The following is a 12,279-nucleotide window of genomic DNA, read 5'->3' as shown; positions in this document are numbered from 1 at the left end:
GCCTAACCTACCTCAAAGGGTTGTTGTGAGGATAAAATGGGGGGGGGGGGAGAACTCTGCACACCAACTTGACCTCCTTGCAGGAAATGGGGGCTATAAATGTAATTGTGTTATTTGTACCCCACCCACCTCACTGGGTTTCCCCAGCCTCTCTGGGCGGCTTCCAACACATATTACAACAACAAACATTCAACGCCTCCCTATAAAGGGCTGCCTTCCAGAGGTTTGATAGTTGCTCATCTCCTTGTCACCTGTAGGGAGGGCGTTCCACAGAGAGGCTGCCACCACCGAGAAGGCCCTCCCTCTGCCTGGTTCCCTGCAACCTCGCTTCTCGCGGGGAGGGAACCACCAGAAGACCCTCGGAGGAGGACCTCCGGGCTGAAGGATGGGGGTGGAGATGCTCCTTCAGGTATACTGCGCTGAGCTTCCTGACCTAACATTTGCCTCGCTTAACATCATTAATTAGGAAGTGAAGTTTTCCTCTTCCATTCAAGCAGTACAGGAAGTAAGAACGTGCAAAAAGGAGTACTACTTCTAGAATTCCCAACTCCTGACATAAAACAGCACAAAGGTTGCCTTTTCTTGACCATCAATCACCTGTGCAAAGTCCCTACGCCACCCCCTATTGTGCTTCAATACAGCCCCATCAGTCAGCCCGGACACTGAGGTCCAGCGCTGAGGGCCTTCTGGTGGTTCCCTCATTGCGAGAAGCGAAGTTACAGGGAACCAGGCAGAGGGCTTCTCGGTAGTGGCGCCCGCCCTGTGGAACGCCCTCCCACCAGATGCCAAAGAAATAAACAACTATATGACATTTAGAAGACATCTGAAGGCAGCCCTGTTTAGGGAAGCCTTTAATGACTGATGTTTTAATGTATCTTTCTGGGGTAGAAATAATTAAAAAATATAATTATTAAATTATTATACGCGTTAGAAACAGAATTTGAAGGGGCAGTCTTTTCTGGCATTGCCAAATAAAGCTACTGACCCATTTTTAAGTCCTAAAAGCCACAATTTCTCTGAATACCTGAAAAACCCAGTGGTGCAGGACCCCCCCCCCCGAAAAAGAACCCATAAACACCCCAACCCTCTTTTATTAAGTGTAAAAGAAAAACCCCTTGTTTAAATTTTACAATCTCCCCGTTTCCACTTTAAGAACTCTCAATAGATTAACCATTTCTCTTTATCAATCACCCTTTTGTCTATAAAAAGTGTCTTCTGGTGAAACAGAGTCTTTGCGTATAAACTAACTTTATATCTATTTTCAGATTCTTAATACGCCACGCACGTCTAATACAGTGGTTCTCAAGGTGCACATTTACTCTGACTTGATCTACCACAAATATCCAAGCCATCTAACCCTGAAATCCTAACCTTCTAATTCCAAGTCTCTTCTTTCTCAATATCCCCATTCCGTTAACCGCACCAAGCAACAAGCTTTAAAATGCAAGTTTAAAACACAAGCTTTCCTTTGCATCTTGCAGAACTTTAAATGTAATTCGTGTTTTTTTTCACCTGTCCTCCAAACTTAGGTCGTTTTGCCTTCCTTTAAATGGGAAATCAGTAGTCAAGCCATACTTTTTGGTAAAACGTTCCTCTGGATCCCGGAAGTCCTACCTGAGAAGAACAATGGGAGTGTCCGCTAGCGCCAGCCACTTCTCCTTCTGCAAGCAGCGCTACCCGAATTCCCACCTGGGATGAGCCGCTAAACTGAGCCAGCGGAGAAAGACTGGGGCGGGCGGCAAGTGGGAGGGGGAAGTCGTGTGCTTCTGTCCCGTCAGAAAAGTGCTGCTCCTCCCAGGAGGCAGCCTGCTTGCAGAGAAGGGGGCTGGGCTGCCTCAAATCCCATCAAGGCCACAGGCTGCTAGCATGACTCATCCCGGCTTTCTCATCTGAGGGGAAAGGGTGCGCGGTCTTAAATGCTGGCCTTGGCAACTTGGCTGAGCTACCTTGGGCCAGTCCTTGGGCCAGCTTAGCCTCCCTCACAGAGGGTTGTTCTGCAGATACACTCGGGAAAACACCCGAGGCATGAAGAAGAAGAACGAGGAGACTGGGGTCTGGAAAGGGGGGTGGGGAGCGCTCCCACCCCAGCCGCTCCAGGATGGGAAGTGCTTCCCGGGGGAAGCGGGATTCAGGCGGAGGAGGACGTCGGGTTGGGTGGGGGGTGGCCAGGAGCAGCACGATGTCCCTCCAACCCCTGGCTTCCACTCTCCAGGCAGGCGCCCAGCGTGGCCAGCTGGCAAGGGCTCTTTATTACTCCAGCCTTGGCGTGCAGATCCCGGGTTCAGCCCCAGATCTCTGGAGCAGAAAGGCTCTTGGGTGTGAATATGAAAGGCAGCATCTGTCAGAATAGGTCATACTGAGCCAGTACAGATGAACGTGACTATTGGTTCGCTTCCTCTGCTATCTGCCTTTTCGGGCACCTCAGAGGTGGCAGAGAGAGGCAGGGGAGAGACTCCGGCCTCTACAGAAGGCTGCACCCCTTTCCTCCATGTCCCCACCCCATCTCTTAGGACCAGAAGCAAGAGACAGCTTTGCTGAGCACGTGCCCCTTCCCAGGGAGATGCAACTCTGCACTACTGTTCCCTGAATTGCTCGCGAAGCAGCCATACTCCAGGCTCTTATTGTCACAGCCCTGCAGAATCAGACCAAGGCCCATCTAGTCCAGCTCTCAGCAGCCCAGCAGATGTCCAAGGGAAGCCCCAAGCAGACTCCAAATGCAGCCCCACTCTCCCCACTGGGGACGCCCGCAACTGGTATGCAGAGGTAGACTGCCTCTGCGGCTGGAGGTGCAACATGGTCTAACCCTCCATGAATTTGACGAATCCTCTCTTAAAGCCACCCCCCTCAGTGCCTCTGGAAGGAGGAAATTTCAGTGTCACTAGGCACTCTGTGTCTGGCCTGAATCTGCCAACATTCCTCTTTCTTAAAGAGATCCAGGTTCTGATATTATGAGGGGGAAAACATCGCTCTGCACCTTTCCCACATCATGCATACTTCTATGATGTCCCCACTTTCCCCCCTCTTCCAAAGCCCCAAAGCCTCCTACATTGTAAGCCTTCCTTACAGGGGAATCATCAGAACCACCTGTGCTGCAGAGCTTCTGGCTGAAAGGCGACTCATGGAGATTTGCAATGACTGCTGCAATGCACCCCTAATGATTCAGATTGTATTAGAGTTATTAAAACCTTATTATATCAACAAATGCAATATTTTTAGTTTCACTTGCTTTCCTGGTGACCTTCAGCTTACAGACAAACTGCTCTGGAGTGAGAAAAACCCATCACACTCAAAAAGCCCAGCTGGAGGGACCTGGAAGTGTGCGTTGAAGAGCAATTTTGTAGTGGCTTTGTGGCACAGGATCACCAAGTTCACTAACTGGCTGATTCAGAGTGCATCCCATTCAAAAAGAGTGCAATGGTGTGTGTTTCAGCCAGCCATCCGGCTGCTGCAACTATTCCCTGGGTGCCACCACACTGTCCTGTCTGTGTGTTTGGAAGGGAATGGGAGCTATGCTCCCCCCGGAGACACTCCACTCCTTCTTCCTTAGCTGTGTTGCTCAACAGTTGAGGCAACCTTCACAGTTCTGGGATGCCAATGCCAAAGACCTATAAGTGTGCTGTCAATATATTTACAGTGCAGGGGTTCCTCCGGAGGAGATGACCACTTGTTTGTTTTGCGTTCATGTCTTGCTTGCCCAAAACCTAACACAGTGGTTAGACTCTACTAAGGGAATGGTCAGAGTGCTTTAATCCATTCTCATTGGAAAAGCTGAAGTTCTGGGCTGGACCTGAATCCCTTCCACAAAATACTGACAGTCTGGAAACACCCTGGGTGCAAACGTGTTTTACTGGGGAAAGGATCTTTTTTTTTAAAAAAAGATATTTATTGAAGTTTCCAAAAAGTTATATAAAAATAAAAAAGAACAAAAATACAAACAAAACACAGACAACAACAAGTATAATTTCGATCCCTTATTTTCTTATACCTTACTTTCCCGACCTCCTCATACCTCCCATTTCTGTATTCCAATTTCTAATTATTTAATTCAGCAAATCCCTCCCATAATTTCTATTGATTTTCAACCTTTCTTTTCTTAATTGCATGATCATTACAGCTAGAAACCACTTAGTTTCTAAACCAACATCGTTCTAACATTCAATAATTTTACAATGTTTCTTAAGATAGTCCTTAAATTTCTTCCAATCTTCTTCCGCCGTCTCTCTTCCCTGGTCTCGGATTCTGCCGAATCCACCTGTATATCATTTTCACCTGTATATCATTTTCATAATATTCTCTCTTAAGGCATTACATGCCGTAAATTTTATACCGGTGGTCCACAACCGTTCCCAATCAGCAAACATAATGTTATGACCAATATCTTGTGCCCACTTGATCATAGCTGATTTAACCGTTTCATCCTGTGTATTCCATTTCAACAGCAAGTTATACATTTTTGACAGATTCTTAGTTTTTGGTTCTAACAATTCTGTCTCCAATTTTGATTTTTCCACCTGGAAGCCAATTTTCCTGTCTATCTTGTAAATCTCCATTATTTGATAATAATGGAGCCACTCTCGCACTTTATCTTTTAATTTCTCGTAACTCTGCAATTTCAGTTTATCCCCTTCTTGTTCCAAAATTTCCCAGTATCTCGGCCATATTGACTCCATATTGAGCTTTTTCACAGCCTTTGCCTCCATTGGCGACAACCACCTTGGAGTTTTGTTTTCCAGCAAATCTTTATACTTAATCCAGACATTATACAATGCTTTCCTGACAATATGGTTTTTAAAAGCTACTGGGGAAAGGATCTTTGCCTCTTCCTCCTTCCTAACCTGCAGTAGTGCCCTGGCAAATCACAAAGTGCAGGCTCCCTTCATGGTACTCACAGCCACACCGCTTCTAAGATTATACAAATTTAATATATCAACAACAAATAAACACAATAAGGCTATAATGATACAATCTGAATCATTAGGGGTGCATTGCAGCAGTCATTGCAAATCTCCATGAGTCGCCTTTCAGCCAGAAGCTCTGCAGCACAGGTGGTTCTGATGATTCCCCTGTAAGGAAGGCTTACAATGTAGGAGGCTTTGGGGCTTTGGGAGAGGGGGGAAAGTGGGGACATCATAGAAGTATGCATGATGTGGGAAAGGTGCAGAGCGATGATTTCTCCCTCATAATATCAGAACCTGGATCTGGGGCTGAACCCGGGATCTGCACGCCAAGGCAGGAGTGCCAGCTGGCCACGTTGGGCGCCTGCCTGGAGAGTGGAAGCCGGGGGTTGGAGGGACATCGTGCTGCTCCTGGCCACCCCCACCCAACCCGACGTCCTCCTCCGCCTGAATCTCGCTTCCCCCGGGACGCACTTCCCATCCTGGAGCGCTCCCCACCCCCCTTTCCAGACCCCACTCTCCTCGTTCTTCTTCTTCATGCCTCGGGTGTTTTCCTGAGTGTATCTTCAGAACAACCCTCTGTGAGGGAGGCTAAGCTGGCCCAAGGACTGGCCCAAGGTAGCTCAGCCAAGTTGCCAAGGCCAGCGTTTAAGACCACGCACCCTTTCCCCTCAGATGAGAAAGCCGGGATGAGTCATGCTAGCAGCCTCTGGCCTTGATGGGCTTTGAGGCAGCCCAGCCCCCTTCTCTGCAAGCAGGCTGCCTCCGGGGAGGAGCAGCACTTTTCTGACGGGACAGAAGCGCACGACTTCCCCCTCCCACTTGCCGCCCGCCCCAGTCTTTCTCCGCTGGCTCAGTTTAGCGGCTCATCCCAGGTGGGAATTCGGGTAGCGCTGCTTGCAGAAGGAGAAGTGGCTGGCGCTAGCGGACACTCCCATTGTTCTTCTCAGGTAGGACTTCCGGGATCCAGACGAACGTTTTACCAAAAAGTATGGCTTGACTACTGATTTCCCATTTATTTTTTTTAAAGAAATATTTATTAAAGTTTTACAAAAAACATAAGTTTACAGAATAAAGTTTACAGAAAACATAAGTTTACAGAATAGAAAAAATTAAAACAAAAATTAGCAAACTGAAAAAACACACATAGAAAAGAAAAATAAAAAAGATACAAAATAGAAAGAAAATATTAATAACTAAAAAGAAGAAAAAATTAAAAGATAAATCCAATTTTTGATATTCTTAGGCTCATTTCCTTGTTTCCTTGACCTCCTCACACCTCCCCTTTTTGTATTCCCATTTAAGAAAATCATTTCAACAAATCCTTACCCTCTTCCATTTATCTTTACTCAATATCTTAACCTATTATACCTATGTATTTTCATCCATTATCTATCCGTATTTGCATATTCTTATTAATCTTATTACCAATACCACTTATTTTCAATCCAACATCATTTTAACATTCATTAATTTTACAGTATTTCTGCAAATAATCTTTAAATTTCTTCCAATCTTCTTCTTTTTAATAAGATTTTTATTAAAGTTTCCATAATTTTATAACAACAAAAACAAAACAAAACAATACAATAGACACAACAAACAAAAAACAAGTACAATTTCGAAATCTTATTTTCTTATAATTTACTTCCCCGACTTCCTCGTACCTCCCCTTTCTGTATTCCAATTTCTAATCAATTATTCAGCAAATCCTTCCCTTATTTTAACTTGAATTTGATCTTACTTATTCTCTTTAACTTATCCATTACCGCTGGTAACCACTTATTTTCTAATCCAACATCATTTTAACATTCATTAATTTTACAATATTTCTTTAGATAGTCCTTAAATTTTTTCCAATCTTCCTCCGCTGTTTCTCTTCCCTGGTCTCGGATTCTGCTCGTCATCTCTGCCAGACCCATGTAGTCAATCACCTTCATCTGCCATTCTTCCAAGGTGGGTAGGTTTTGTGTCTTCCAGTACTTTGCGATGAGTATTCTTGCTGCTGTTGTCGCATACATAACAAAAAGTTTTATCCTTCTTTAACACCCCCTGGTCGACAATACCCAAGAGAAAGGCCTCTGGTTTCTTCGGGAAGCTATATTTAAATACCTTTTTCAATTCATTATATATCGTTTCCCAGAAAGCCTTAATCTTTGGGCACGTCCACCAAAGGTGAAAGAATGTACCTTCATTTTCTTTACATTTCCAACACTTGTTATCAGGCAAATGGTAGATTTTTGCAAGCTTGACTGGGGTCATGTACCACCTGTAAATCATTTTCATAACATTCTCTCTTAGGGCATTACATGCCGTAAATTTAATACCTGTGGTCCACAACTGTTCCCAGTCAGCAAACATAATGTTATGTCCAACATCCTGTGCCCATTTAATCATAGCAGATTTAACCGTCTCGTCCTGAGTGTTCCATTTTAACAGCACGTTATGCATTCTTGAAAGTATCTTAGTTTTGGGATCTAACAGTTCTGTTCCCAACTTTGATTTTTCCACCTGGAAGCCAATTTTTTTATTCAAGTTATAAACCTCTCTTATTTGATAATAATGAAGCCAATCTCGCACTTTATCTTTTAATTTCTCAAAACTCTGCAATTTCAATTTGTCTCCTTCTTGCTCCAAGATTTCCCAATATTTCGGCCACTTGGCCTCCATATTGAGCTTTTTCTGAGCCTTTGCCTCCATCGGTGACAACCACCTTAGGGTTTTATTTTCAAGTGAGTCCTTATATCTAATCCAGACATTAAACAATGCTTTCCTGACAATATGTTTTTTAAATGCTTTATGTGCTTTAACAAATATGCATGCCACCCAAAAACATTATTAAAACCTTCTAAGTCCAAAATGTCTGTGTTCTCAAGAAGCAGCCATTCTTTCAACCAGCAGAATGCTGCTGATTCATAATAAAGTTTAAGGTCTGGCAGGGCAAATCCACCTCTTTCCTTTGCATCAGTTAGTATTTTAAATTTTATTCTGGGCTTCTTGCCCTGCCAGACAAATTTAGAAATGTCTCTCTGCCACTTCTTGAAACAGTCCATTTTGTCCAAAATTTGTAGTGATTGAAACAAAAATAACATTCTTGGCAATACATTCATCTTTATAGCAGCAATTCGCCCGAACAAGGAAAGCTTCAAATTTGACCATATTTCTAGGTCCTTTTTCACTTCTGACCAACATTTTTCATAGTTGTCTTTAAATAAATTCCCATTTTTAGCTGTCATGTTCATCCCCAGGTATTTCACTTTCTTAACCATTGTTAAACCTGTCTCATTCCGAAACCTCTCTTTCTCAATTAGTGTTAGATTTTTCTCAAGAACTCAAGACCAAATTCTTGAATCAGTTCTAATACTCTTTTTGTACTAGATTCTGGCTCCTGTAAAGTCAATACTCAATCATCTGCAAAAGCTTTCAGTTTATATTGTTTGGCTCCGACCTTTATACCTTTGATCAGACGGTCCCTTCTGATCATATTTAACAGAACCTTCAGGACCGAAATAAAGAGCAATGGGGAAATTGGGCAGCCTTGTCGTGTCCCTTTCTCTATCTTAAATTCCTCTGTCACCACATTGTTAACTATTAATTTGGCCTTTTGTTCTGAGTAAATTGCACTTATACCATTTTCAAACCCTTGACCAACCCCCATCCCCTGAAGATTTTTCTTCATAAAGCTCCAAGAAATATTGTCAAAGGCTTTCTCCGCATCCACAAAAATTAAAACTGCTTTAGTGTTAATGTCCACTTGCAACTTCTCCAAAATGTTAATTATATCCCTCGTGTTATCAGACAAGTGTCTGCCTGGGAGAAAGCCAGCCTGGTCCTTGTGAATCTCTTCCACTAATACTTTTTTTAATCTTCTGGCCAAAATGTCAGCAAATATTTTGTAATCCACATTAAGCAGGGATATGGGGCGGTAGTTCTTAAGTTGTGTCTTTTCAGACTCAATTTTCGGTATAAGTGTAATATATGCTTCTTTCCACGATTCTGGCGCTTTTCCCCCCTCCAAAATTTCATTACAAACCTCCTTTAGTGGTTTAATTATCCAGTCCTTCAAAGTTCTGTAGTATTTTGAGGTTAAACCATCCGGCCCTGGAGATTTGCCCAACTGCATATTCTGGATGGCACCTTCTACCTCCTGTTCTGTAATTTTGTAATTCAACATTGTCTTGTTTTCTTGAGAGATTTTTTGTAATCCATTTGTTTTTAAGAATTGGTCTATATCAAACTCTTTCTGTGGCCCTTGTGTATATAACTGTTTGAAGTACCTCTGGAAACATTTTCTAATTTCTAGCAGCCTGTGGCCTTGATGGGCTTTGAGGCAGCCCAGCCCAGCTGCTATAGTCCACCTCTGAACCGAGGAAGCGCAACTGGAGAGACAGAGCCCAGGACTTTTCTCACGGGACAGAAGCGCACGACTTCCCCCTCCCACTTGCCGCCCGCCCCAGTCTTTCTCCAGCGGCTCATCCCAGGTGGGAATTCGGGTGGCGCTGCTTGCAGAAGGAGAAGCGGCTGGCGCTAGCGGACACTCCCATTGTTCTTCTCAGGTAGGACTTCCGGGATCCAGACGAACGTTTTACCAAAAAGTATGGCTTGACTACTGATTTCCCATTTAAAGGATGGCAAAAAGGCCTAAGTTTGGAGGACAGGTGAAAAAACCCACGAATTACATTTAAAGTTCTGTGAGATGCAAAGGAAAGCTTGCGTTTTAAACTTGCATTTTACAGCTTGTTACTTGGTGCGGTTAAAGGAATGGGGATATTGAGAAAGAAGAGACTTGGAATTAGAAGGTTAGGATTTAAGGTAAGGTTACCAGATTTTTTTCAAAGAATCCGGGGACACTTTTTCAAAAGAAACAAATGTTATTTTTTTAAAAATCATTTTTTAAAAAAATAAGAAGTAATACCTTCTCTTCTGGGTCTCCTCTGTCGCGTGGCCTTCCTCTGGGCCGCAGCCTGATCTCTTGGAGTGCTATCTGCCGTGGAGTAGGCTCGGGTTGGGCCTGGGCTCGGCCCCGTGTCCTTGCCCTCCTGGTGCTCTCCTACCTCTCTTCCTCAGCGGCCGCAAGGTCGGGGCTCCCCTCTTCTTTCTCCTTCCTCTTTCTCTCTCTTCCTTCTCCTTCTCCTTTCCTCCTTCTCCTTGGGTTGGCTCCGGGGTTTTTACTGGCCCTGGAGCGCCGCTGGGCAGTCGGCCACGTGGCCCGGCGCTCTAGCTCCCGCCTCGATTTGGGTCCTGGGGGGTGTGTGTGTCAGCAGTTTCCCCAGTTGACGCGCCGGGCATCCCTGGTTCCCCCTCGGCAGTGGCAGCGGTAGCAGCAGTCTCAGCAGCCCGGAGCCAGCCTGTTAGTGCACTTGGCTCTGGCTGGCTTCAGGAGCTGCTCATTGCCCTGACACCCGCCATTTTGCCTAGTCATAAGTCCCCATATGATGTGTCTTGTGCCATTGAACCAATCACGCAACATTCCTTCCCTACTAATAAATCTACAAATCTACAATCTGTTGGGGACAGATTTGTAAATCCGGGGACTGTCCCCGGGAGACGGGGACATCTGGCAATCATTCCGTCATAGGGCTTCTCCTGCCTTTGCCAGTATGTCAGTCTTCTCAGCCTCCTTAAAGAGGGCGTTCAGAAGCACTTGTACGTCTGGCCATATGGGATTGTGAGTGGAGAAGGTGGCACAGTCTGGATGAGTCGCTCTGTCTTGCTCTTTGGTCACTGTGACCGAGCACCATTTTGGGCCGATCAGGATCTATGGGGAAGGGGATCCACCCAGAAGTTGTGGAGGGAACGGGAAGAGAAGCTTGGTCAAGAGACTGGCTCATGTCAGAAGGAGGCCTGACTGCATCCTTGGCGAAGCCCAGGGCAGGGCAGGAAGGCAGCATTGCCCAGCGGGAAGGCATTCGGAGGCAAATCATCAGCAAGGAGCAGAAAATCCCCTCCCCTTCCCTCAAGAAGACTGAAGAATCTCTAGTCGGCCTTCAGGTGAGTTCAGCATCCCAGGTCTCTGGGGTGTTCCTGTCCATTACCAAGCTGACTCGAGGCTCCGTCAACTGAGCCCCTACACTCCTTGCGTACATGAAAGGGGCACAGAAAGGATGGGAGGCAGCCTTTTCCTGGAGCCGTCTTACCTGCAGCAGTTCAGTCGCTGGCTGCTGACCCTTTTCCTCCATCACCTGGATGATCCTCTCAAGAGAGGAGAGTTTCCTGCAGAGTCATAGAATCCTAGAATCATAGAGTTGGAATAGACCACAAGGGCCATTGAGTCCAACGCCCTGCCAAGCAGGAAACACCATCAGAGCACTCCTGACATATGGTTGTCAAGCCTCTGCTTAAAGACCTCCAAAGAAGGAGACTCCACCACACTCCTTGGCAGCAAATTCCACTGTCGAACAGCTCTTACTGTCAGGAAGTTCTTCCTAATGTTTAGGTGGAATCTTCTTTCTTGTAGTTTGGATCCATTGCTCCGTGTCCGCTTCTCTGGAGCAGCAGAAAACAACCTTTCTCCCTCCTCTATATGACATCCTTTTATATATTTGAACATGGCTATCATATCACCCCTTAACCTCCTCTTCTCCAGGCTAAACATGCCCAGCTCCCTTAGCCGTTCCTCATAAGGCATCGTTTCCAGGCCTTTGACCATTTTGGTTGCTCTCCTCTGGACACGTTCCAGTTTGTCAGCGTCCTTCTTGAACTGTGGTGCCCAGAACTGGACACAGTACTCCAGGTGAGGTCTGACCAGAGCAGAATACAGTGACACTATTACTTCCCTTGATCTAGATGCTATACTCCTATTGATGCAGCCCAGAATTGCATTGGCTTTTTTAGCTGCCGCGTCACACTGTTGGCTCATGTCAAGTTTGTGGTCAACCAAGACTCCTAGATCCTTTTCACATGTACTGCTCTCAAGCCAGGTGTCCCCCATCTTGTATTTGTGCCTCTCATTTTTTTTTTGCCCAAGTGCAAGACTTTACATTTCTCCTGGTTAAAGTTCATCTTGTTTGTTTTGGCCCAGTTCTCTGTCAAGGTCGTTTTGAAGTGTGATCCTGTCCTCTGGGGTGTTAGCCACCCCCCACCCCCCCGTTTGGTGTCATCTGCAAATTTGATCAGGATGCCCTTGAGTCCATCATCCAAGTCGTTGATAAAGATGTTGAATAAGACCGGGCCCAAGACAGAACCCTGTGGCACCCCACTAGTCACTCTTCTCCAGGATGAAGAGGAACCATTGATGAGCACCCTTTGGGTTTGGTCAGTCAGCCAGTTACAAATCCACTGAGTGGTAGCATAGTCAAGACCGCATTTTACCAGCTTCTTTACAAGAATATCATGGGGCACCTTGTCAAATGCCTTGCTGAAATCAAGGTAGGCTACATCCACT

This window comes from Podarcis muralis, chromosome W, assembly GCF_964188315.1.
Source record: "Podarcis muralis chromosome W, rPodMur119.hap1.1, whole genome shotgun sequence".
Taxonomy (NCBI): domain Eukaryota; kingdom Metazoa; phylum Chordata; class Lepidosauria; order Squamata; family Lacertidae; genus Podarcis; species Podarcis muralis.
Note: the sequence above shows the minus strand (reverse complement) of the source record.